Source organism: Cervus canadensis, chromosome 29 (assembly GCF_019320065.1).
Source record: "Cervus canadensis isolate Bull #8, Minnesota chromosome 29, ASM1932006v1, whole genome shotgun sequence".
In the NCBI taxonomy this organism is placed as follows: Eukaryota; Metazoa; Chordata; class Mammalia; order Artiodactyla; family Cervidae; genus Cervus; species Cervus canadensis.
Genome location: NC_057414.1, coordinates 964,633 through 988,169, shown reverse-complemented (window position 1 = coordinate 988,169; position 23,537 = coordinate 964,633). Strand labels below are relative to the sequence as shown.

Below are 23,537 nucleotides of genomic sequence, written 5' to 3'. Positions count from 1 at the left end.
CTCAGTACTGTAATTGTGTAGCTTGTGTAGGTGTCTGTGTCTTTATTTATTTATCTATCCTGTTTCCTGCTCATTTCCTACTGAAAGAAAAAAAGAATGATGGCATAAGCCAGATAAAATTAACACAAGCAAATTAGAAGACATGTCGAAATGAGTTCTCAAAGGTGAAGCGTTTCCTCTCTGTTAAAACACTCCAGACTCTTCCATCTGTATGATTGGCAGTCAGAGTAGTTCTCCATGTACCAACAAAAGTTTAGCCCTGGCAGCGTACTATACTCAAAAAAGCACCGAGGTTCACAGCCTTGGTTTTTATGCTGGTTTTGTTTCTAATGAGCTGTGTGATATTGAGTGAGCCACCAAATCTCTCTGAGCTATGTTCTTTATTTGTAAGCTAAGGAGGTTGAACTAGACTGTTGGTTTAGATGTTGGGTTATCCCAGAAGTTAAAATTAGATGTAAAGTGTTGGTAAACTGGTGAGGCCCTGGGCTCTTTATCTTCACTTCAAACATAGTGGTTTTACTTTTATTTGTCTCATACTTCTAGAGTCTGGGACAATTTTGTTTGAAAAGAAGAAAAAGTTCTCTTATTGGAGGCAGTAATGGGGAACCTACAAATATGAATTAGTCAGAAATAATAAAGTATCTGTTATCTAAATATGAATTTCTTTTAATAAATAAGTTTGTTTCTGTTTATTAAGTTTAAGTCAGTGTTAGTCATTCAGTCGTGTCCGACTCTTTGTGACCCCACGGACTGCAGCCCCCTATGGTCCTCTTTCCATGGAATTCTCCAGGCAGGAATACTGAAGGGGGGTTGCCATTCTCTTCTATAGGGGATCTTCCCAACCTAGGGATCAAACCCCCATCTCTTGTATGGCAGGCAAGTTCTTTCCATTTGAGCCACCAAGGAAGTCCTTATTAAGTTTAATTTAGTTTATTTAATTTAGTAATTAATTTAGTTTAATTAATTTAGTAATTTAATTTAGTTTATTATGTTAATAAAAACTTAATAAATACAAACCAGCTAAAATGACAGCATCAACCATTTGGGGGTGCTGATGAGCAGTAAGTTTTAAGCTATGCTGTAAGTACGCAAAGTTAGGTTCGCAGAAACATGTTTCTACATAACTTCCTAAAAGAGCCAAAATGAGTTGCAGACTACTCAAAATTTAAGATTGTAGAATATAGGTTACACTTCTAATCTTCAATAGTTTGGGGTCTTTACTATATCAAGGTAACACATTTTAAGTTTACTTTAGTATAACTAAATGATAATGTTATATTGACAATTAACTGTCATCAAACAAATCCATGCTTATTATTTTTAAAAAGGGTCTCCCTTATCTGGAGGAACTTCTTTGTTCCTCATATTTTGTGGGAATAACTGTAGGCTGGGAATCAAGCTGCTATGATTCTGAATTTGGGTCCCTGAACTAAACATACAATCAAATGCTGGCATTAACCCTCCAAGCAATTATTCTGTATACTGTCACTTTTTTGTCACAGTATAACAATATAAACAATATAAATGAAGAGATGGACCCAAAGCAAAAACAAGACCCAGCTGTGGATGTGACTGATGATGGAAGTAAAGTCTGATGCTCTAAAGAACAATATTGCATAGGAAATTGGAATATTAGGTCCATGAATGAAGGTAAATTGGAAGTGGTCAAAGAGGAGATGGCAAGAGTGAACATTGATATTTTAGGAATCAGTGAACTAAAATGGACTAGAATGGGTGAATTTAACTCAGATGACCATTATACCTACTACTGTGGGCAAGAATCCCTCAGAAGAAATGGAATGGCCATTACAGTCAATAAAAGAGTCCAAGATGCAGTACTTGAGCACAATTTCAAAAACAATAGAATAATCTCTCTTTGTTTCAAAAGCAAACCATTCAATATCACATTAATTCAAGTGTATGCCCCAACCAGTAACACTGAGGAAGCAGAAGTTCAACAGTTCTATGAAGACCTACAAGACCTTGTAGAACCAACAGCCAAAAAATGTCCTTTTCACTATAGGGGACTGGAATGCAAAAGTAGGAAGTCAAGAGATATCTGGAGTAACAGGAAAATTTGGCCTTGGAGTACAAAATGAAGCAGGGCAAAGGCTAACAGAGTTTTGCCAAGAGAACGCACTGGTCATAGCAAACACTCTCTTCCAACAACCAAGAGAAGACTCTAACATGGACATCACCAGATGGTCAACACTGAAATCAGATTGATTATATTCTTTGCAGCCAAAAATGGAGAAGCTCTATACAGTCAGCAAAAACAAGACCAGGAGCTGACTGTGGCTCGGATCATGAACTCCTTACTGCCAAATTCAGACTTAAATGGAAGAAAGTAAGGAAAACCACTAGACATTCAGGTGTGACCTAAATCAAATCCCTTAAGATTATGCAGTAGAAGTGACAAATAGATTCAAGGGATTAGATCTGAGAGACAGAGTACCTGAAGAATTATGGACAGAGGTTCATGACATTGTACAGGAGGCAGTGATCAAGATCATCCCCAAGAAAAAGAAATGCAAATGGAAAAACGGTTGTCTGAGGAGGCCTTACAAATAGCTGAGAAAAGATGAGAAGTGAAAAGCAAAGGAGAAAAGGAAAGGTATTCCCATTTGAATACAGAGTTCCAAAGAATAGCAAGGAGAGATAAGAAAGCCTTCCTCAGCAATCAATGCAAAGAGAGAGAGGAAAACAGCAGAAGGGGAAAGACTAGAGATCTCTTCAAGAAAATTAGAGATACCAAGGGAACATTTCATGCAAAGATGGGCTCAATAAAGGACAGATATGGTATGGACCTAACAGAAACAGGAGATATTAGGAAGAAATGGCAAGAATACACTGAAGAACTATACATTAAAGATCTTAATGACCCAGATAACAATGATGGTGTGATCACTCACCTAGAGCCAGACATCTTGGAATGTGAAGTCAAGTGGGCCTTAGAAAGCATCACTATGAACAAAGCTGGTGGAGGTGATGGAATTTCAGTTGAGCTATTTCAAATCCTGAAAGATGATGCTGTAAAGTGCTGCACTCAACATGCCAGCAAATTTGGAAAACTCGGCAGTGGCCACAGGACTGGAAAAGGTCAGTTTTCATTCCAATCCCAAAGAAGAGCAATGCCAAAGAATATTCAAACTACCGCACAATTGCACTCATCTCACATGCTAGCAAAGTAATGCTCAAAATTCTCCAAGTGAGGCTTCAACAGTACATGAACCAAGAACTTCCATATGTTCAAGCTGGATTTAGAAAAGGCAGAGGAGCCAGAGATCAAACTGCCAATATCCGCTGGATCATCGAAAAAGCAAGAGTTCCAGAAAAACACCTACTTCTGCTTTACTGACTATGCCAAAGCCTTTGACTGTATAGATCACAAGAAACTATGAAAAATTCTTAAAGAGATGGGAATACCAGACCCCCTGACCTGCCTCCTGAGAAATCTGTATGCAGGTCAAGAAGCAACAGTAAGAACAAGACACCAAACAACAGACTGGTTCCAAATAGGGACAGGAGTAAGTCAAGGCTGTATATTGTCACCCTGTTTATTTAACTTATACACAGAGTACATCATGTGAAATGCCAGGCTGGGTGAAGCACAAGCTGGAATCAAGACTGCCTGGAGAAATATAAATAACCTCAGATATGCAGGTGACACCGCCCTGATGGCAGAAAGCAAAGAAGAACTACAGAGCCTCTTGATGAAAGTGAAATAGGAGAGTGAAAAAGTTGAAACTCAACATTCAGAAAACTAAGATGATTGCAGCTAGTCCCATCACTTCATGCCAAATAAGATGGGGAAACAATGGAAACGGTGAGAGACTTTATTTTCTTGGGCTCCAAATTCACTACAGACTGTGGCTGCAGCCATGAAATAAAAAGACGCTGGTTTCTTGAAAGAAAAGCTATGACCAACCTAAACAGCACATTAAAAAGCAGAAACATTACTTTGCCAACAAATGTCTGTTTAGTCAAGCTTATGTTTTTTCCAGGAGTCATGTATGGATGTGATTGTTGGACTATAAAGAAAGCTGAGTGCCGAGGAATTCATGCTTTTGAACTATGGTGTTGGAGAAGATTCTTGAGAGTCCTTTGGACTGCAAGGAGATCCAACCAGTCCATCCTAAAGGAAATCAGTCCCAAATAATCATTGGAAGGATTGATGTTGAAGCTGAAACTCTAATACTTTGGCCACCTGATGCGAAGAATGGACTCCTTGGAAAAGACCCTAATGCTGAGAAAGATGGAAGGCAGGAAAATGGGATGAGAGAGGATCAGATGGTTGGATGACTTCACCAAATCGATGGATATGAGTTTGAGCAAGCTTCTGGAGTTGGTGATGGACAGGGAACCCTGGCATGCTGCAGTCCATGGGGTCACAAAGAGTCAGACAGGACTGAGTGATAAAACTGAATGAAACAATATGAATATGATAAATTAGAACAACTATAATAATGTGAAAGCAAATGTCTAAAGTATTGGCATCATGACTATATATAAAAAAGACCTACAAGATCTCTACATACAAAAAGACTGCTAAAAGCATATCTCATTGCTAATATCTATCTAGCTACCTATATCAACCTCAAATTAGTCTTCTCTAAATAGAATAATACATCATTTTCTGATAAAATTTTCACCAAAAAAATGTTAATCTATAATCCTTAGTGTTGGAAACATTCATATTGTTCAACATTTTACTTAATCCTTTCCATAACATCTCTGACAGATTGTAGCTAAACTCAGCACAGGCAATTCCAGCTTATAGGAAGGATCTTCTGGTGTTAAACAGATCAACTTAAAGAAAAACCGAGACCACCAAACAAACAGAGAATATTTGATAAAATGCTCTACCTCGGTTCTGGGTTGTACCGTCTTAAGATACATACTAAGCTTCACCTGTTGACCCCATCATCCACATGCCAGTCCTTCAAATGTTTGATGGAGTTAACATGTTCCCAAGGTTGCCTACATGGAGCATGGCGCAGAATGGCAACAAGCTTGGTTTAATCCTCCGATGTCACTGTCCTGACAGGCTTAATGATTTTTGAACACTGATCCTACAACTTTATTTTCCATTGGGTCTTACAAATTATATAGCCAATTCTGAATGTTTTCTCAAATCATGTATTCTGAAACTCAATAACCCCAGGTCCTATATTCACAATGACTTACATGAAATAGCTTTTTTTTTTTTTTATTGGTTGGAGGCTAATTACTTTACAATATTGTAGTGCTTTTTGCCATACATTGACATGAATCAGCCATGGATTTACATGTGTTCCCCATCCCGATACCCCCTCCCACCTCCCTCCCCACCCCATCCCTCTGGGTCTTTCCAGTGCACCAGCCCCAAGCACTTGTCTCATGCATCCAAGCTGGGCTGGTGATCTGTTTCACACTTGATAATATACGTGTTTCGATGCTGTTCTCTCAAAATATCCCACCCTCGCCTTCTCCCACAGAGCCCAAAAGTCTGTTCTGTACATCTGTGTCTCTTTTACTGTTTTGCATATAGGGTTATCATTACCATCTTTTTAAATTCCATATACATGCGTTAGTATACTGTATTGGTCTTTCTCTTTCTGGCTTACTTCACTCTGTATAATGGGCTCCAGTTTCATCCATCTCATTAGAACTGATTCAAATGAATTCTTTTTAATGGCTGAGTAATATTCCATGTTGTATATGTACCACTGCTTCCTTATCCATTCATCTGCTAATGGACATGAAATAGCTTGTGTTTGTCTGTCTATGACCATATAAAGTAGTAGTGCCCAGAAAAAGCACAGGGTCCCAGGTATGGTCTGATCACTGAGAAAATTAGAAGTATAATTCTGTTGTATGGTGAATATCCACTGGGTCTCCCTGTTTCCCTTCACTGGAGTGCAAGGTCCAGTCTCTACATTTCTCTGCCCTGTTCTATGGTCTAGGCCCAAGAAGGCTGACCCCTAAATGGGGCAGTGGTAGGTGTCCCTTTTGCCCAGCTTTTAGTTGGGTTTGGCTAATGGGAGGCAATAGGGGAGGGGGCGTAGAAAAGTTTAGCATGTTTTTCTCTCCTCCCTTCCCATTTCAGAATCACATCTAGACTTCCCATTGGTGGGCCGCCTTCTGCAGCTTCCTATCTCCCTGGACTCATATTCCTAGTTCTCTCTCCTTGATCACAGCTCTAGTGGGTAGTATTGGTCTCCTGTTGCTGCTGGTCCCCAGCCTTAATTACACATCAGTATGGAGCCCTTTCATTAAAGTACCTTCTCTTGAACCTTATGGGGTAAATTCTTCCAAGACCCTAATGACAAGCCTTACAGTGGGAGGAGACCAGGCATCAATTAATGCAACCAGTTCTTATGTGTTTTTTTTTTGAAAATTTCTCTGGAAGGCTGAAGTTAACTTTCTTTGATTCACCCAATAACTGATCTGTCTTCTTCCATGTTTTCAATCACTGCCTGCAGGTTGATAATACTCAAACCTCTAGCCTTAGAACAAACTGCTTCCAGAATTCATTCATTTAAACAAATGTGAAGAAACAGTTACCCTATGTCAAGGATTCTCCCAAAGCTGGGGACATAGTAATGATGGACGAAGCACATAAAATACACTCGTCCTAATGGAGCTTATATTCTTCCAAGGAGTGACAGACAGTAAACCAGAGGACCCTGAGAGGCTAAATGATACGACTGACACAATTTAGAACCATTCGGGCGGCTGTATTGAGAAAAGACTGCCAAGGCCAGGGGCAGAAGCAGGACAGACAGTTAGAAAAATCCCGGGTGAAAGGTCAGGCAGCTCAGACCAAGGTAAGGGCAGCAGGATCACTAATGCTAATCCTAGACCTCAGCACCCTTCTTCCTGCCTCTATTGCCTTATTCCACTGAATCCTAAGGTAGGCTCCATATCCCATCTGCACGTCACTTATTCACTTCACACAAGGTATGAAAAGTGAAACTGTTAGTCGCTCAGTCGTGTCTGACTCTTTGTGACCCCATGGACTGTAGCCCGCCAGGCTCCTCTGTCCATGGGATTCTCCAGGCAAGAACACTGGACTGGATTGCCATTCCCTTCTCCATTCCTGATCCAGGGATCAAACCTGGGTCTCCTACACGGCAGGCAGATTCTTTACCGTCTGAGCCACCACAGAGCAAGGTATGAATAACTGCATAATGGATTAAAGGTCGATAATGCACACTTCAGAAAGACAAGGAAAGTAATTTTCCTTTTTCTTAGCAATATTTATGACTCTGTCACTTCTCAAACATAAGAAAATGAAATTATAACTAGCTGCCTAAGGGCCATGACAAAATTAAAAATAAAAGGCAAATGAAAGACCTTTTATTGAATTAGTTATTGAATGTTGTCTAAAATGAAATAAAAAGAAGCTTATCATCTTTAATTGGTCTCAGTGGTCAGATAAGACAAAGAAAATATTCAGATAAAGTTTCTTCAATAAGATTTATAATAGCTTTTCAAAAACCAACTTTTAAGAAAAAGAGAGTGCCCATATTTTTCAGGGGATAGAATAACTGATAATCATAATACATAGAACATTGGGTACAAATAGTACCACCAACTCTTTATAAAATAAAAAATTTAATCTTGAATTATGTTGCAAGCAAAAGAAATGTAAAAGAAGAAGAGGGAGGGGAAGGAAGAGTAGGAAAAGAAATATCAATTGATCTTCTTTGAAGCAGTTCTCCAAACTGCCTTGTAAAGCCTTTCTAAAGTAACCTCAGGTTGCGACTTCACACATAAATCACAGAGGAATCCACTCCTTAAGGGACCTCAATCTTGAGTGCACAAAAACAGAAGTTCCATGAGAATAGCTCCATGCTCTGTTCACTGTTGATTCCAACTCAAGAATGGATTTTAACCTCTGCAAATACTATATATACAATGAATAAGAGCATCTAGCCCTTCTGTTTGAAATAACTGTTTAGCACTTATATTTCAACTACTTAATATTTAATTAACAGTTAAGTATAATGAGGTGGCTATCAACATATTGAAACCTTTTACACTAAAATGGTATGAACTACTGCTTTCCTATTTCACGCAGCTTTTTTAGCCCTTCTTTTCAGAAGGCTAGAACCTTAAGGCATACCATACTAATTGATTTTCAGGCTCACGATGTCTTGAATAAAGAAAGACCTCTTTATCACTCACTGGTTTGGAAGAGCTTAGCGGAGTCCACCAGGACAGAGGATGTACCAGAAGGAAGGAAGTCAGTATAGTGGTTCAGGAAGCTCTGGCCTCCTCTTGGCCCTCCCCCAGTTCGACCAGCTCTTTGCACAAAGCCAAATACCCCAGGATTGAAAATTCAAGCCCTCAGAATTTTTGGCAACATGAATGTATTCTAGAAGTAAGACTTCAGTGTTAGCTTGGTTTGACTATCTGGGAGAAAGCATTATTTAGAATTTTCAATGTGAATGTTGACCCAAAAAAAAAAAAAACCAGATAAAAGGGAAAAAAGCCCTCAATTTGAAAGCTGCCCATATTCGTCATCATTTAGAAAGATAATTAAATTTTAAAAGGCCTAAATGTTTTAAGTAGAATTTTTCTGCCACAAAAGACAGCATTTTATCATATATCTGGCATTTGTCAGACCACTGAACATAATTTAAATGGGCCAAACTTTGTCTCTTGGCAACCAGAATCCACATGAATTGGTAGGCACTGTCTCTGGAGGAAGATCACGCTCCTCAATATTTATGAGCTACAGTAGTAACTCCTCCATCTTTTCTCGAACTAAAGGCTGTCGTTACTATTGAAACACCACAAAGTCAAGCCACCAATATAGTCAGGAAGGATTTTCTCTCTCTATTTTCTCTTGTTGCTTATTTTGTTTGTGTGTGTGCTCAATTAATTTTAGTGAAATAAGGTGTGAGATTTAAATTCCTTAAAGACATTCTCCAGGATACTATTTACAGCTCAAATGAAGCCTCTAATAAATGCATATTATATCAAGTGCTTCCTTTTAAAAATCAAGGGAAAATATACTTTAAAAATATAGTCCTGCAGCCTTCAGAATGGGAGAAAATAATAGCGAATGAAACTGACAAAAAATTAACCTCCAAAATATACAAGCAGCTCAATACCAGAAAAATGAACAGCCCAATCAAAAAGTGGGCAAAAGAACTAATCAGACATTTCTCCAAAGAAGACATACAGATGGCTAATAAACACATGAAAAGATGCTCAACATCACTCATTATTAGAGAAGTACAAATCAAAACCACAATGAGGTATTATCTCATGCCAGTCAGAATCAGTTCAGTTCAATTGATCAGTCATGTCTGACTCTTTGCGACCCCATGGACTGCAGCACACCAGGCCTCCCTATCTATCACCAAATCCCGAAGTTTACTCAAACTCATGTCCATCGCGTCAGTGATGTCATCCAACCATCTCATCCTCTGTCGTCCCCTTCTCCTCCCACCTTCAATCTTTCCCAGCATCAGGGTCTTTTCCAATGAGCCAGTTCTTCGCATCAGGTGGCCAAAGTATTGGAGTTTCAGCTTCAGCATCAGTCCTTCCAATGAGTATTCAGGACCGATTTCCTTTAGGACGGACTGGTTGGATCTCCTTGCAGTCCAAGGGACTCTCAAGAGTCTTCTCCAACACCACAGTTTAAGCATCAATTATTTGGCCAGTCAGAATTGCTATCATTAAAAAGTCTACAAACAATAAATGCTGGAGAGGGTATGGGGAAAAGGGAACCTTCTTAACACTGTTGGTGGGAATGCAAACTAGTACAGCAACTAAGGAGAACAGTGTGGTGATTAATAACATACAGAAACATTTAAAAGCATCCCTCAATTCATATAGTTTTTGATCAATCAATACCACTGGAAAAAAAATGACAGTTAAGTGTGGGCTATGTCAAAACATACTGAAAGGGCTAGTCCAGATAACCACTTATCAGTAAGCATTTTATGACCTGGTAAAATTGACCTATATTTATCAATGAGACTTCACAGTTCTGTGTGAAAAAATAGGGTCAACTGATAACAAATTAAATGTATTTATCATTTGCTAGTGCTATAAATGTCTTCTAAATACATAATCTGATCAAAAGTATAAAAAAGAATTAAATCGAGAACAGATTTCCCCAGTTCATCTGGGCTGAATCACTATGTATATAAGTGATATATGCACTATTCTTATCCACTTCTGTTGTGCTTAAATACACCCAGGATCTTAGTTTTCTTTATTACCTGAGTTTTCCTAAAAATATCATTTGTATTACAAAGACATAAATTAATATATAAATAGCTGAGTGAAGTTGTGAGATACAAAGAAGAAACTGTGATCTCCAAATTTACTGCCGTCCATGTTTATCAACCCCTCCCCACCTCAAAATAAGACATGCCAAAGAAAGTTTGTCTGTGTTAATTTAGGAAAAGAGAAATGATGATTAAATAATAATCTGGCGCATTACACAAAGGAAAAGAAACACTACTTGGATTATATGACCTTCAAATATGGTTTCATGTCATATTCCTACTCCTTGAAGGCAAAGAACAAAAGGAAGTAGACAGGTAGACATAAGAAGTACTTCAATTATAGATAAAATAGTGGTAGTTTTTGCTAAAAGAAATGGTGAAGGAGTGTGGTTTCTGATTTAATTATTTCTAGCTGTGAAAGTTTAGGTCAAGTACATATTAATAAAAGTACAGAACAATATTCTAATGACAGAATGAAAAAATGCTATTATATATGCTACAGATGTGTAGATGTTCTGTCATAATACAGAGATGCTTTTCTTTGAAAACAGTCAAAGAAAAAATTGAAAACTTTTCCTGAAAACAATTCAGTTAAGAAAAATAAAAAACTTTAGAATATTACAGGCTACAAAAATAAGCATTGTAAATAAATGCTTATTCATTTAATAAGTTTATAAATTTAATTTTCCACAATTTATTTTATTAAATTATTTTATGGTTGATTTACAGTGTTGTGTTAATTTCTGCTGTACAAGAAAGTGATTCAGTTACACATACATGCTTATTCTTTTTCACATTATTTCCCATTATGATTTATAACTGTGCTACATGCTGTTTACCCAATCTACTTACAAAAGTTTGCATTTGCTAATCCCAAACTCCCAATCCATCCCTTCCCCAACACCTCCCCCTTGGCAAGCAGAAATGTTTTCTATGTCTGTGAGTTTATTACTATTTTGTAGATAAGTTCATTATTCGACAAATATTTTTAAGCATGTGCTTTGTCAGGCAAAGTTCTGGATATATTGCAAATGTGAATAATATAGATTCTACCTCCAGTGTCAGTAAGGATGTAGGGAAATATGTGTCATGAACTACTAATGGGGGTGTAAACTGGCATGAGATTACTGGACGATAATTTATCAACCCTATCAAAACCTCACTCTCTCTTTCTGATACAACAATAAAATAATGATGTTTCAATGGAATATGTGTTTTGACTCAGTTCTGCTTCTAACAACTTATCCCAAAGTAATGATTTAAGATGCATGAAAGAGCTGACTACAAAAAGTCATCTTATGTATATGCTGGATATACATCTATAAATGATACATGTATATCACAGTAAGTTTAGAAATAAAATAAATGCCTAGAGACAGCTGTGACAGAGTCATCTGTACCATGCTGACATATTCCTACTACAGATATTAATTTACAATGTATATACCTATAATAAATGATATGGAAATTTTCATGATATGTGTAAGTGGTGCTTAGCATTTGCATACAGTGAGCATTTGATCCTGCTTAGCTATTGTTACTTCTCTATTAGCAACAAAATGTAAAATATATAAACAGCAAGAAGCAAGCTTTATGTCTGTATATATAGAATGATCACAGAAAGATAAATAGTCATATAAATAACAACATGTTAGGTGTTGTTATATTTAGGTCATGATATTACAAGGATGTAATAATCGTTCTTTGTTTTACAAATAGGTGGTTCTCTCTATTTTTCTAAGGTTATCAATATATTTAAATCACATTGGCTGACTTCGGACTGAAATCCACTCTAGAAAAAACTGTTTCATGGAAGTTTCAGTGCCTTGTTGATTCCTTTAAAAGCTGATGTTACCAAAATGCCAGGTAGGCTTTTCTTAAACACCTCCTAAACTGTTAACATTTAATTTGCAATTACTTATCTACTTCCTGACCCATTTATCTCTAAGTCATGTAGATGACCTTTTTATAAATCAATTTTATTTGGAAAAACATACTCTGAAACTCCTTTAAGTTGTCTCAGAGACAAGCCTTCCAAACAGGCAATTCAGAAAGGTCATTCATAGGTAATTAACATTTAAACTTTACATATTACTTCTTATCTTTAAATAAACTAGAAAACTTGGGAGATTTTCAGAAAATATCTCAACTCTTAAACTCAAATGTTTTTGGCTATTCTTTTTGCTAAGCATATGCTTTGGTTTGCCAGTTGAAAAGAAATGTGTCTTCTTTTTCCTCAACTAACATCTAACTAAATGTGGAATCAAGAATAAAAAATTAAATAACAGCACTGAATGCTGAAATAAAAGTCCACAAGCTGGTGTTTTTCTATTTGTGAAATGTCTTTGCTACCTTCTCTGTGACTTTCCCATCTCACTGTTAATTGCCAAACTTCTTTTTCAACTGTTCATACTTTCTCATTTCTCAAAATCCATGAACATGCTATTCTTTGGACATTTTCCTTCACTTTTAAAATTGTAAATACTTCCATTAATATTCTCATTTATCATCCCATGTCATATAGTCAATTCATTCTCACTTGTGGAATCTTGGGTCTTAAAAATCAATCCAACACCACACAGTTGCCTACGTCAAATTTGACATTTTTCCTAATCCCATTCATTACTTACTCTTGCATTAGATTCAAATCATGAGAACCTAGACATCATACATGCTTAAAAATATTATTTAATTCATTCATTTCCTTATACATAGGCTGCCTAAACTGCTCCTGGGAGATAAGAGTGAAGCAGCTTTGAAAATATTCTTCAGAGATTTAAATCACTATCCCTTCAGTAAATGACTTGGAACATCTATTACATATGCTAGGCATTAAAGGGAATATAAAAATGAACCAGACCTGGACCTATTAAAATAAAAATGTACCCTGAGATACAAAAAAAGGAAAGGGTTTTTCAGGTCTAGGGTAATAAGATTGATTTTTATCTTACTGATAATTTTCTTTTTCTTCTTTCAAGAGGGGGCTTAACATAATAAAAGTTTTGTTTCTTTCAGCATGACTGGAAAAAAACAAACCAAAAGAAAACCGCAACCCTTTACACTGCCTTGCAGCTTGCTTCTTGTCTATTTTTTCCTATCTTAATAACATCATCAAAACAACTACGAAAGGCTTTATTTTTTATTCTTGTACTGATCTTTGAATAAGGAAGGATTTTCAAACAGTGATCTGCTATTCTTTGATAACAGGGCTCATAATGAAGTCAAACTTTGTCAAATTTTGTCAAACGTTGTCAACTGATTTCAAAGATAACCCAAAGAAATCAATAGCTCTTATTTTCTGGATAATTAATAGCCAAATACTATCGTGCATTTCAGTGGTCAAGCCACATCTAATTATTTACTGTGGGGTTTTTTTTTGAGGGAAAAAGGTGACACAAGTACGTGGATAATGCATTTGCAAAAATTCATGTTGGATCAAACTTTGACCAAATGCACAAACAAAGGGTTTGGATAATTAAAGAACGGTAACAGGAGACTTGAGTTATAATATACAACAAGATAGAATCATGCTAAGTGCAAAATCATATTCAATGTTAAACTCATGTAGCACACTATGATTTAATTTCAGAAAAGTAGCATCATCAACCACAATAAATGAATGACTTTATTTGAATTTTATTGACTGTTAACTCATGTAAGCTTTATTTGGAAGTCTGCTCCGCTTATAATTGGATAGGCATTATAAACATGAGCATTTAATTCATAATGTACTGCTTTTATATTTTAAATATTGCTAATACAATTTTTAAAAATGTAAGTCAGTTTTGATTCCAATCCTAAAGAAAGGCAATGCCAAAGAATGTTCAAACTACTGCGCAATTGCACTCATCTCACATGCGAGTAAAGTAATACTCAAAATTCTCCAAGCCAGGCTTCAACAGTACATGAACTGTGAACTTCCAGATGTTCAACTGGTTTTAGAAAAGGCAGAGGAACCAGAGATCAAATTGCCAACATCTGATGGATCATCGAAAAAGCAAGAGAGTTCCAGAAAAACATCTATTTCTCCTTTATTGACCATGCCAAAGCCTTTGACTGTGTAGATCACCACAAATTGTGGAAAATTCTTAAAGAGATGAGAATACCAGACCACCTGACCAGCCTCTTGAAAAACCTGTATGCAGGTCAGGAAGCAACAGTTAGAACTGGACATGGAACAACAGACTGGTTCCAAATCGGGAAAGGAGTACATTAAGGCTGTATGTTGTCACCCTGCTTATTTAACATATATGCAGAGTACATCATGAGAAACGTTGGGCTGGATGAAGCACAAGCTGGAATCAAGATTGCCTGGAGAAATATCAATAACCTCAGATATGCAGATGACACCATCCTTATGGCAGAAAGTGAAGAAGAACTAAAGAGCCTCCTGATGAAAGTGAAAGAGGAGAGTGAAAAAGTTGGCTTAAAGCTCAACATTCAGAAAACTAAGATCCATGGCATCTGGTCCCATCACTTCTGGCAAATAGATGGGAAACTTTATTTTTTGGGCTCCAAAATCACTGCAGATGGTGACTGCAGCCATGAAATTAAAAGATACTTACTACTTGGAAGGAAAGTTATGATCAACCTAGATAGCATATTAGAAAGCAGAGACATTACTTTGCCAACAAAGGTCTGTCTAGTCAAGGTGATGGTTTTTCCAGCAGTCATGTATAGATGTGACAGTTGGACTATGAAAAAAGCAGAATGCCGAAGAATTGATACTTTTGAACTGTGGTGTTGGAGAAGACTCTTGAGAGTCCCTTGGACTGCAAAGAGATCCAACCAGTCCATCCTAAAGGAAATCAGTCCTGAATATTCATTGGAAGGGCTGATGTTGAAGCTGAAACTCCAATACTTTGGCCACCTGATGTGAAGAGCTGACTCCTTGGAAAAGACCCTGATGCTGCGAATGACTGAAGGCAGAAGGAGAAAGGGACGACAGAGGATGAGATGGCTGGATGGCATCACTGACTCAATGGACATGAGTTTGGGTAAACTCCGGGAGTTGGTGATGGACAGGGAAGCCTGGCATGCTGCAGCCCATGGGGTCGCAAAGAGTCAGACACGACTGAGCAACTGAACTGAACCGAAGTCAGTGGCAAGGTTCCACTTTTCTTTTTAATGCTTTCCCTCTTAAAGGAGCTGAAACTTAAGTATGAAAAACACTGGGTTATAATAACAGACATCAATGTGCAAGATACTTTGCCAAACTGTACAATTTAAAGCTCTGAGGAAGGAAAGGGGAGCGGCAAACTAACCTATTCCAATTGTCGATTGTAGGCCTACTCTATGCCCAGCACAGTGCTAATTTCTACTGTAAATATCAACTGCATTTAATGTTCACATCAACAATGTACAACTGCAACTATTAATATCCCCATATGACAAAAGAGAAATTTGGAGTATAGAAAGACTAAGTGACTTCACCAAGGTCCCAACTTAGGAGATGACAGAGCTAAGATTCAGATTTTGATATTATTTTTTACAACCCCATATTTTATTCTTAAAGAACTGTGATGGCTGTCAATTTTCAGATTAGATGATGTCAAAAATAAAATAAATGTATATGATGACAGGTGTGAATAGAAGAGTGGAGAGAGATGATGACATACATGATAAGAAATTATATATACATTTATATATACATAAATTGTCATTCATTCGATCCTTGTAATGACTTCCCATTTTGCAAATAAGGAAACAAGGCTGAAAAAGCTACATGGTTATAAGACTTGGAGTCATAATTACTAATCACATTTATCTAGATCTAAAGTGGCACTCTAGTTATTATGAGCAAGTGAAAGTGATAGTTGCTCAATCCTTGTCCAACTCTGCAACCCCATGGACTATAGCCAGCCAGGCTCCTCTGTCCACGGAATTCTCTAGGCAAGAATACTGGAGTGGGTTACCATACCCCTCTCCAGGGGATCTTCCTGACCCAGGGATCGAACCTGGGTCTCCTGCATTGCATGCAGATTCTTTACCATCTGAGCTACCAGGGAAGCATATGATTCCAAATAAACAGGAAGGAATTCTGCCAACTGTCAATGGGGTTTAGGCGTTAAGTTCACCCGTTACTAAGGTGTGAAGGGCAGATGACCCTCCCCAAGAGCAAAGAGTAGATGGGTCTCAAGCCTCACTCCTTCACTGGATCAATGGCAGGGAAGATGCTCTTTATTCAAAAACATTCAAAGAAATAGAAACTTTATAGAATGAACAACCTTTACAAGTAAACTATAAGTTTCATGTTTTTCATATGCTATTTTCTGTTCATTATACTTCTTCTAAAAAGTCTTTAAATTGTACTTTTCCTAACAAGTTTAAAAAAAAATACATTCTATGATTCCTGCAAAGAAATGATTGGCTGATTAGTTTAGTATATTTTGGGATAGAGATAATTAAAAACAAAAATAAACTCCAACTAATCCTGATCTCTTTTGACAATATTTAGCTGACCCAAAGATTACATCTATTTTAAGGTTTTGTTACATCTTCCTCCTTAAAGTGTACCCTACATTTCCTTTTTCTGACTATTGGCAGTTGGGAGGAACTGCTGATTATTAATAGATACAAACAGAAAGAGTGCAGGCAGCTATACAAAGAGTTATAAGAAAGATGGAAGACCAGTGTTCAAGTCCTATCTCAACTACCTAGTAGCTCTGTGACTTGATTACTTTATTTAAACTCCATAGGGTCTAATTTCCTCATCCAAATAGCCGTCCAAGTCATCCTTGCAGGGTGATTGCAGAGATTCAAATGACATATGTAAAGTACTTAACCAAGTGCCTGGAATTGGCAAAAAGTCAACAGATACTGACTACTGTTATTGGTCAGGAGACCATTATTTTAGGGCTTCCCTGGTGGCTCAGAAGTTAAAATATCTGCCTCCAATGCTGGAGACTTGGGTTCAATCCCTGGGTCGGGAAGATCCCTGGAGAAGGAAATGGTAACCCACTTCAGTATTCTTGCCTGGAGAATCCCATGAACGGAGGCGCCTGGGAGGCTACAGTCCACGGGTCGCAAAGAGTCGGCGAAGTCATCCTTGCAGGGTGATTGCAGAGATTCAAATGAATATGTAAAGTACTTCACCAAGTGCCTGTAACTGGCAAAAAGTCAACACATAGTTACTACTTTTATTGGTCAAGAGACCATTATTTTAAGCGTAAGTCAAAACTTAATGATGAAAACCCTTGTGGAAGGTAGCGGATGCTTGGCTATCACGGACAGCAGCAATAAGGCACATCTGAGTCACCCAACTTTTTCTCACTATTGTTGCTCACACTTTCTTCTGTTTACTATCTTGTCAAAGGAAGAAATGAAAGTTGGGAAAATATGAAAAACAATGTGAAATAAAGCGGCATTTAACATACAACCAAGGAAAGCTGACAGATTAACTAGATAAGACATGGTAAGAACAAGTACTTTATACAAAGGATGAAAATGTGGATTTTTGGCCTTTATGGATATTAAAACTAGAATTAAAGATCCCACATGTAATATTTTAATTTGCTAATTTTAAACCATAATTATGAATGTTATAGAAACATCATTAATCCATTTGTTCACAATTAACAAGGCACTTAAACAGCTCAATCACTTCCTTCAATCAGTTTTATTTGAACCAACTAGACTTTTAAAATTTAAATCTACCATTGAGAGAAGGAGGTAGCTCAGATACAATTTATTAAACGTTAGTCAGTTTGATCATTATGGTACACGTAACTCTTGTAGTATTTGAAGTATAGGTGGAGGGAGTTGGAAAAGTTAGAATCCGGAATACTACTAAAGAAAGAGTGAACCACTACAATATTGTAAAGTAATTAGCCTCCAACTAATAAAAATAAATGGAAAAAAAAAAGAGTGGGTCCAATCTTGGTCATACTATGATTTATAATTTATTACAGAAGATAATATATAAATGACATTGGTGTGAGTGGTTAAACATACTCATACACACACACATGCAGTGCGTCACTCAAAGTCAGTCTAAAGAGAAGAATGGTTATTTGGATCTGGAATCTGTAAGAAAGAAGATAAGTACTCAGCTTAATTTGAGCACAGAGGAACCAAGTTGTCTTGACCTTCATGCATGGAGATGTCATCAGGATTTCTTGTACTAAAGATGTTACTGCTCATACAGACTTGCCTTTAAGGTGCTTAATATCAAAGAGTAAATGACATTATCATAATATTCTCTGAGTAGAACAAATGAAACATGAAAGTAATCTGAGGATCTGATAAAGCAATATTTACATGTGCTGTTCTTTCTTTTAAATTTATTTTTAAATGGAGGATAATTGCTTTACAATGCTGTGCTGGTCTCTGCCATATATCAATGTGAATCACCTATAAGTATACCTATATCCTCTCCCTCATGATTCTTCCTCCCACACCCCCATTCCACTCCTCTAGGTCATACACTTGCTGTTCTTAACAGTTCTCTCCTTTCATCATTTATGATGACTTGGAAATCAGATAGACTGCTCATGTTTGACATGGACAGGGACAACAGGGCCTTCTTTATTTCTGATATCAATTCATATATCACAATTTATCAGTATATAATAAATGAACAGTAGGATAAGAAATTTACCAAATGAAAATAATTATAGTAATGCTTCTTTTATCTAGCATTCCTATGTCTCAAACTCTAAAATAAAGGAAATACACTCAGTAACTAGAAAAAAAAATGATTTCTAAACAAATTCTGTGCCACAAAACCCTTCAACTCTGTACACCTTTTTCAAGAGAATGTCCAGGACTCACTCTAAGTATATGTCCTCATATTTTATAAGCAGATCTTAAAGCAAACCCAGTCTAAGAATACTGTGGAATAGAAGCGAAAAATTAGAAGAGATGGTTGCTAGAGTCATACATTAAACCAATAAGCAAAGTAAATGAATATGTGGGAAAAAAAATGGAAAGTAATGAATAAAACTCTATGACACACAATCAGTGTCATTTACAATAGGGACAAACAGTTGCAATGATTCAAAAAAATTACACATCATGGCTGTAATAAAACAAAAATGTAATTACAAATAATCATAACAATGAGCTTTATGAATAAGATTTTAGCCTTTACTCTTTTTATTCATTTTAGGAAGATAGGCAAGTTTCAAATATGTTCTTTTGTCTTCTAAAAATAGACTGTTATTTAAATGGCGAAAACATATTTTTATACTTTTAATCTTTGAACATCCTTTATTTAGAAAATTTATCTAAAAGAGACTGATCTTCAACAAGAAAAATGATCATCACTAGGCATGTATTATATTACAGGTCTTATACAAATGCTTTTCACAAAATTTCTGATATAATTCATACAATATTATTGTGAGAGAATTTTTATTATTCCTTTTTTTAAAAGAAAAAAATGATGCCTCACTGAAGTCAAGTAATTTGTCTAATTCAGTAAGCTTGTGGTTCAGTCAGTAGGGCATGTCCAACTCTTTTGTGACCCCCATGGATGCAGCCCGCCAGGCTCCTCTATTCACTGGATAGCCCAGGCAAGAATACTGGAGTGGGTTACCATTTCCTTCTCCAGGGATCTTCCCAACCCAAAGAATGAACCTGCATCTCCTTCACTGGCAGGCAGATTCTTTACTGCTGAGTCACCAGGGAAGCCCTTTTTTTTTTTTTTTTTCAGGGAAGCCCTTAATTCACTAAGTGGTAGAACCAAATCCAGTCTTTCTGACTCTCAAGTACCTCTGTACGAAACTTACACTTACTGTTTCTTATCCCACCCATTCTTAAAGAGATGGGAACACCAGACCACCTGACCTGCCTCCTGAGAAATCTGTATGCAGGTCAGGAAGCAACAGCTACAACCCACATGGACCAACAGAACGGTGCAAAATTGGGAAAGCAGTGCGTCAAGGCTGTATATTGTCACCCTGCTTATTTAACTTCTATGCAGAGTACACATGTGAAATGCCTGGCTGGATGAAGCACAAGCTGGAATCAAGATTGCTGGGAGAAACATCAATAACCTCAGAAATGCAGATGACACCACCCTTGTAGCAGAAAGTGAAGAGGAACTAAAGAGCCTCTTGATGAAAGTGAAAGAGGAGAGTGAAAAAGCTGGCTTAGAATTCAACATTGAAAAAACTAAGATCATGGCAGCTGGTCCCATCACTTCATGGCATATAGATGGGAAAACAATGGAAACAGTGATAGACTATTTCCTTGGGCTCCAAAATCACTGCAGATGGTGACTAAAGCCATGAAATTAAAAGATGCTTGTTCCTTGGAAGAAAAGCTATGACCAACCTAGACAGCATATTAAAAAGCAGAGAGATTACTTTGCCAACAAAGGTCTGTCTAGTCAAAGGTATGGTTTTTCCAGTAGTCATGTATAGATGTGAGAGTTGGACCATAAAGAAGGCCGAGCACCAAAGAATTGATGCTTTCAAACTGTGGTGTTGGAGAAGACTCTTGAGAGTCCCTTGGACTGCATGGAGATCAAACTAGTCAATCCTAAAGGAAATCAACCCTGAATATTCATTTGAGGGACTGATGCTGAAGCTCCAATATTTTGGCCACCTGATGGAAGAGCTGACTCATTAGAAAAGACTGTGATGCTGGGAAAGATTGAAGTTGGGAGGAGAAGGGGATGACAGAAGATGAGATGGTTGGATGGCATCACCAACTCTATGGACATGAGTTTGAGCAAGCTTCAGGAGACGGTGATGGACAGGGAAGCCTGGTATGCTGCAGTCCATGGGGTTGCAGAGTCAGACATGTCTGAGTGACTGAACAACAACAATCCCACCTGAAGCAAAACAGTGTGGCCATCTGGATATTTATTAGCCAACTTTAAACTTTGGTTGTGTTTTTACATGTGTGTGTTGGTATCAAATATATAGTTTAAATTCATTTTCGATTTCCTAAGTATACTGGCTTTTCATCTTAAAAACAAACCATCCCCATCAACACATTCCAACACAGATTCTAGTCCATATTCTCTTTTATCCTCATAACTTTGAATATGTGCTGTGTTTGCTACCCTACTGATACTTGCCTAAAAATGCTTGATTGCACTATATTATAAATTCACAATTGCTCTCTTTTTCATCTCCTGCAATAATTTTCCTTGCATATTCTATATTTTTAGTTGATGACTAATTCATCTGTGGATGACTCAAGAATTCCTTTTTATTCTGGAACATCTGACATAATTTCTCTCCTCTTGAGATCACCACAACATGTATCCCAATTCCAACTGAGTCGCACCCAATGCCACTGCTAAGGCCTGAACTGTTTACTCAATTTTATTTTGCTTTGTTTTTAATCACCCAGAACCTTGCCGCCAGGTCTACCTACTTTAAAATCGTCTCTTTAGAATACAAAACAACTAACTTTCACAGCAAAAAGCCAAGGTTACCCATATTAGTTGTATTTTCATGAAGCTCAAACAAGTAAGATGGACCAATATTATGCTATCATGGCTCATGGGGATAGGCCTAGAGAAAAATAGGCCAAAAATGTATCAAAGGACAACTGAAGCTAAGGGTGTTTGAAACTTATAATTTGTGCATTTTATCTCAACATGCAAGCTACAAAGGAAGAAACTATGATAATTTCTCTTTGGTAATTTATACTTGGTTATTTAACAAAAAATTATTGGACACCCCCAAATGTTAGCATAGCTAGACCATTAAGGCCAGTCCTCAAGGAGCTCACAGTTTAGGACAAATAAACAAACACTAGACAAACTTACAACAATTGTGAGTCTGTCTGTCTTTGGCAAAATAAAAAGACCACACCTGGCATTAGTAGGCACGGGTAAGCACATGCTGAGAGCCAGGAAGGAAGCACAACATCTGCTGTCTTGTATTTAAATTAGTAGCTCCCCAGTTGAAAATAGTATACGTATTCTAAGCAATGGACAAAAGCAGAGAAATGAGAAATAAAAGGGTGTATGCAAGGACCAGGACATATGTCGGAGTGGCTTAATGGAAAGAACAAATAAGATAACATGAAGAGTCAAAATGCAGAAATAGAAGGAGCCAGATTGTAGAAGGTCTGGTATATTTTGACAGTCAGATTGACTTGGTCAAATACCATTCAGTGGGGTTTAGTAATTTCTCCCAGATCTGGGTGCCCTAGTTTTAAACTTGGAACTTCTTAACACAAAGTTAAATAAGCCTGTCTGGACACATCAGAACAGGCCCTATTAGTGGCTCAAGCCTTAGCTGATACACTCCAAAATTCTCCAGAATAAACTGATGGTGATTTTCTTTCTCCTTTGTGCTTTAGCTTCAACCTGCAACATTATTTGAGTGACCCTATTTTTCCTGATCTGACATCTCCCCATGCACTGTGACCTCGTCCCAGGTTTCTATCTTTTTGGATGAACTTTAAAAGCATTTCAACCTCCAGGGAGAGTCAGAAATTATTTTTTACTTCACTTGCTTGGGAAAAAGGAGAATTTTTTGATTGGAATAAGGGTAGGAATAAAAAACAGTTCCCTGAGTTAATAAGTTCATGTAGTTGTAACTTTAGAATAATGGAAAGAATCTAACTGTTCAAAAATAAAGTACATATATTAAGGAAACAATGGCTGTAAAACATATGTGCAATGTAACACAAGGATAAAAAGAACTGGAAAACAATCTTAAAGTTTGTTTAGATGATTTAAATTGTAGTGGAGTTGGCGGTCTAATCTGAAACCTTTTTGGGAACATTGTGAGATTAGAAATATGAGTAAACATGGATATTTTGGGAAGCAAGACTATTAGTGTAGGAGAGAAACATAAACATCAAAAGGAGGAAGGGGAGATAAAACCCTGTGGTATTGAATTTCAGTGTGAACTATCAGTAAAAACACATTAATGCTTGTGCTCATGTGCATACACGTGTGTGCACGTTTGTCCCCAACTGAACCCTTGAAAGGGTTCAAAAGCTATAACACACCAAAGTAAATAAACATACAGAACTTAGATCTTTGTTTCTTTAATCATCATTTTCTAATAATAAAACCAGAGCTTCTTGGAGAAATGGCTGATTCCACTCTGGGGCAGAAAAAGGACAATATGAGCCTGGAACATCTTGTTGTGCCAGGAAATTAGGAGATGCTCATGTCTAATGGAGAAACAACAAAAGGACAAGGACATCAGTTTAAAGGAGATCCCACCATGAAAACTGGGACAAACTGAATGGCAAAAAGAATAATGATGATAATGGAATATACCATATTCTAATTGAAAACAGGAAGAAACCACGTGTACACAGCAGTGAGTGAGAGGCAGAGAGAGAGAGAGAAAAGAAGAAAGAGATGAGAAGGGAAGAGACTGA

The 23,537-nt window shown here is 37.1% G+C and overlaps 1 protein-coding gene across 2 annotated transcripts in view; it reads right to left on the bottom strand.

Annotated features, from left to right (window-relative positions):
* Nucleotides 1–23,537, bottom strand: part of GRM5 (glutamate metabotropic receptor 5) — a 598,074-nt gene that overhangs the window by 431,172 nt on the left and 143,365 nt on the right. The gene's annotated exons all lie outside the window — the stretch shown is intronic.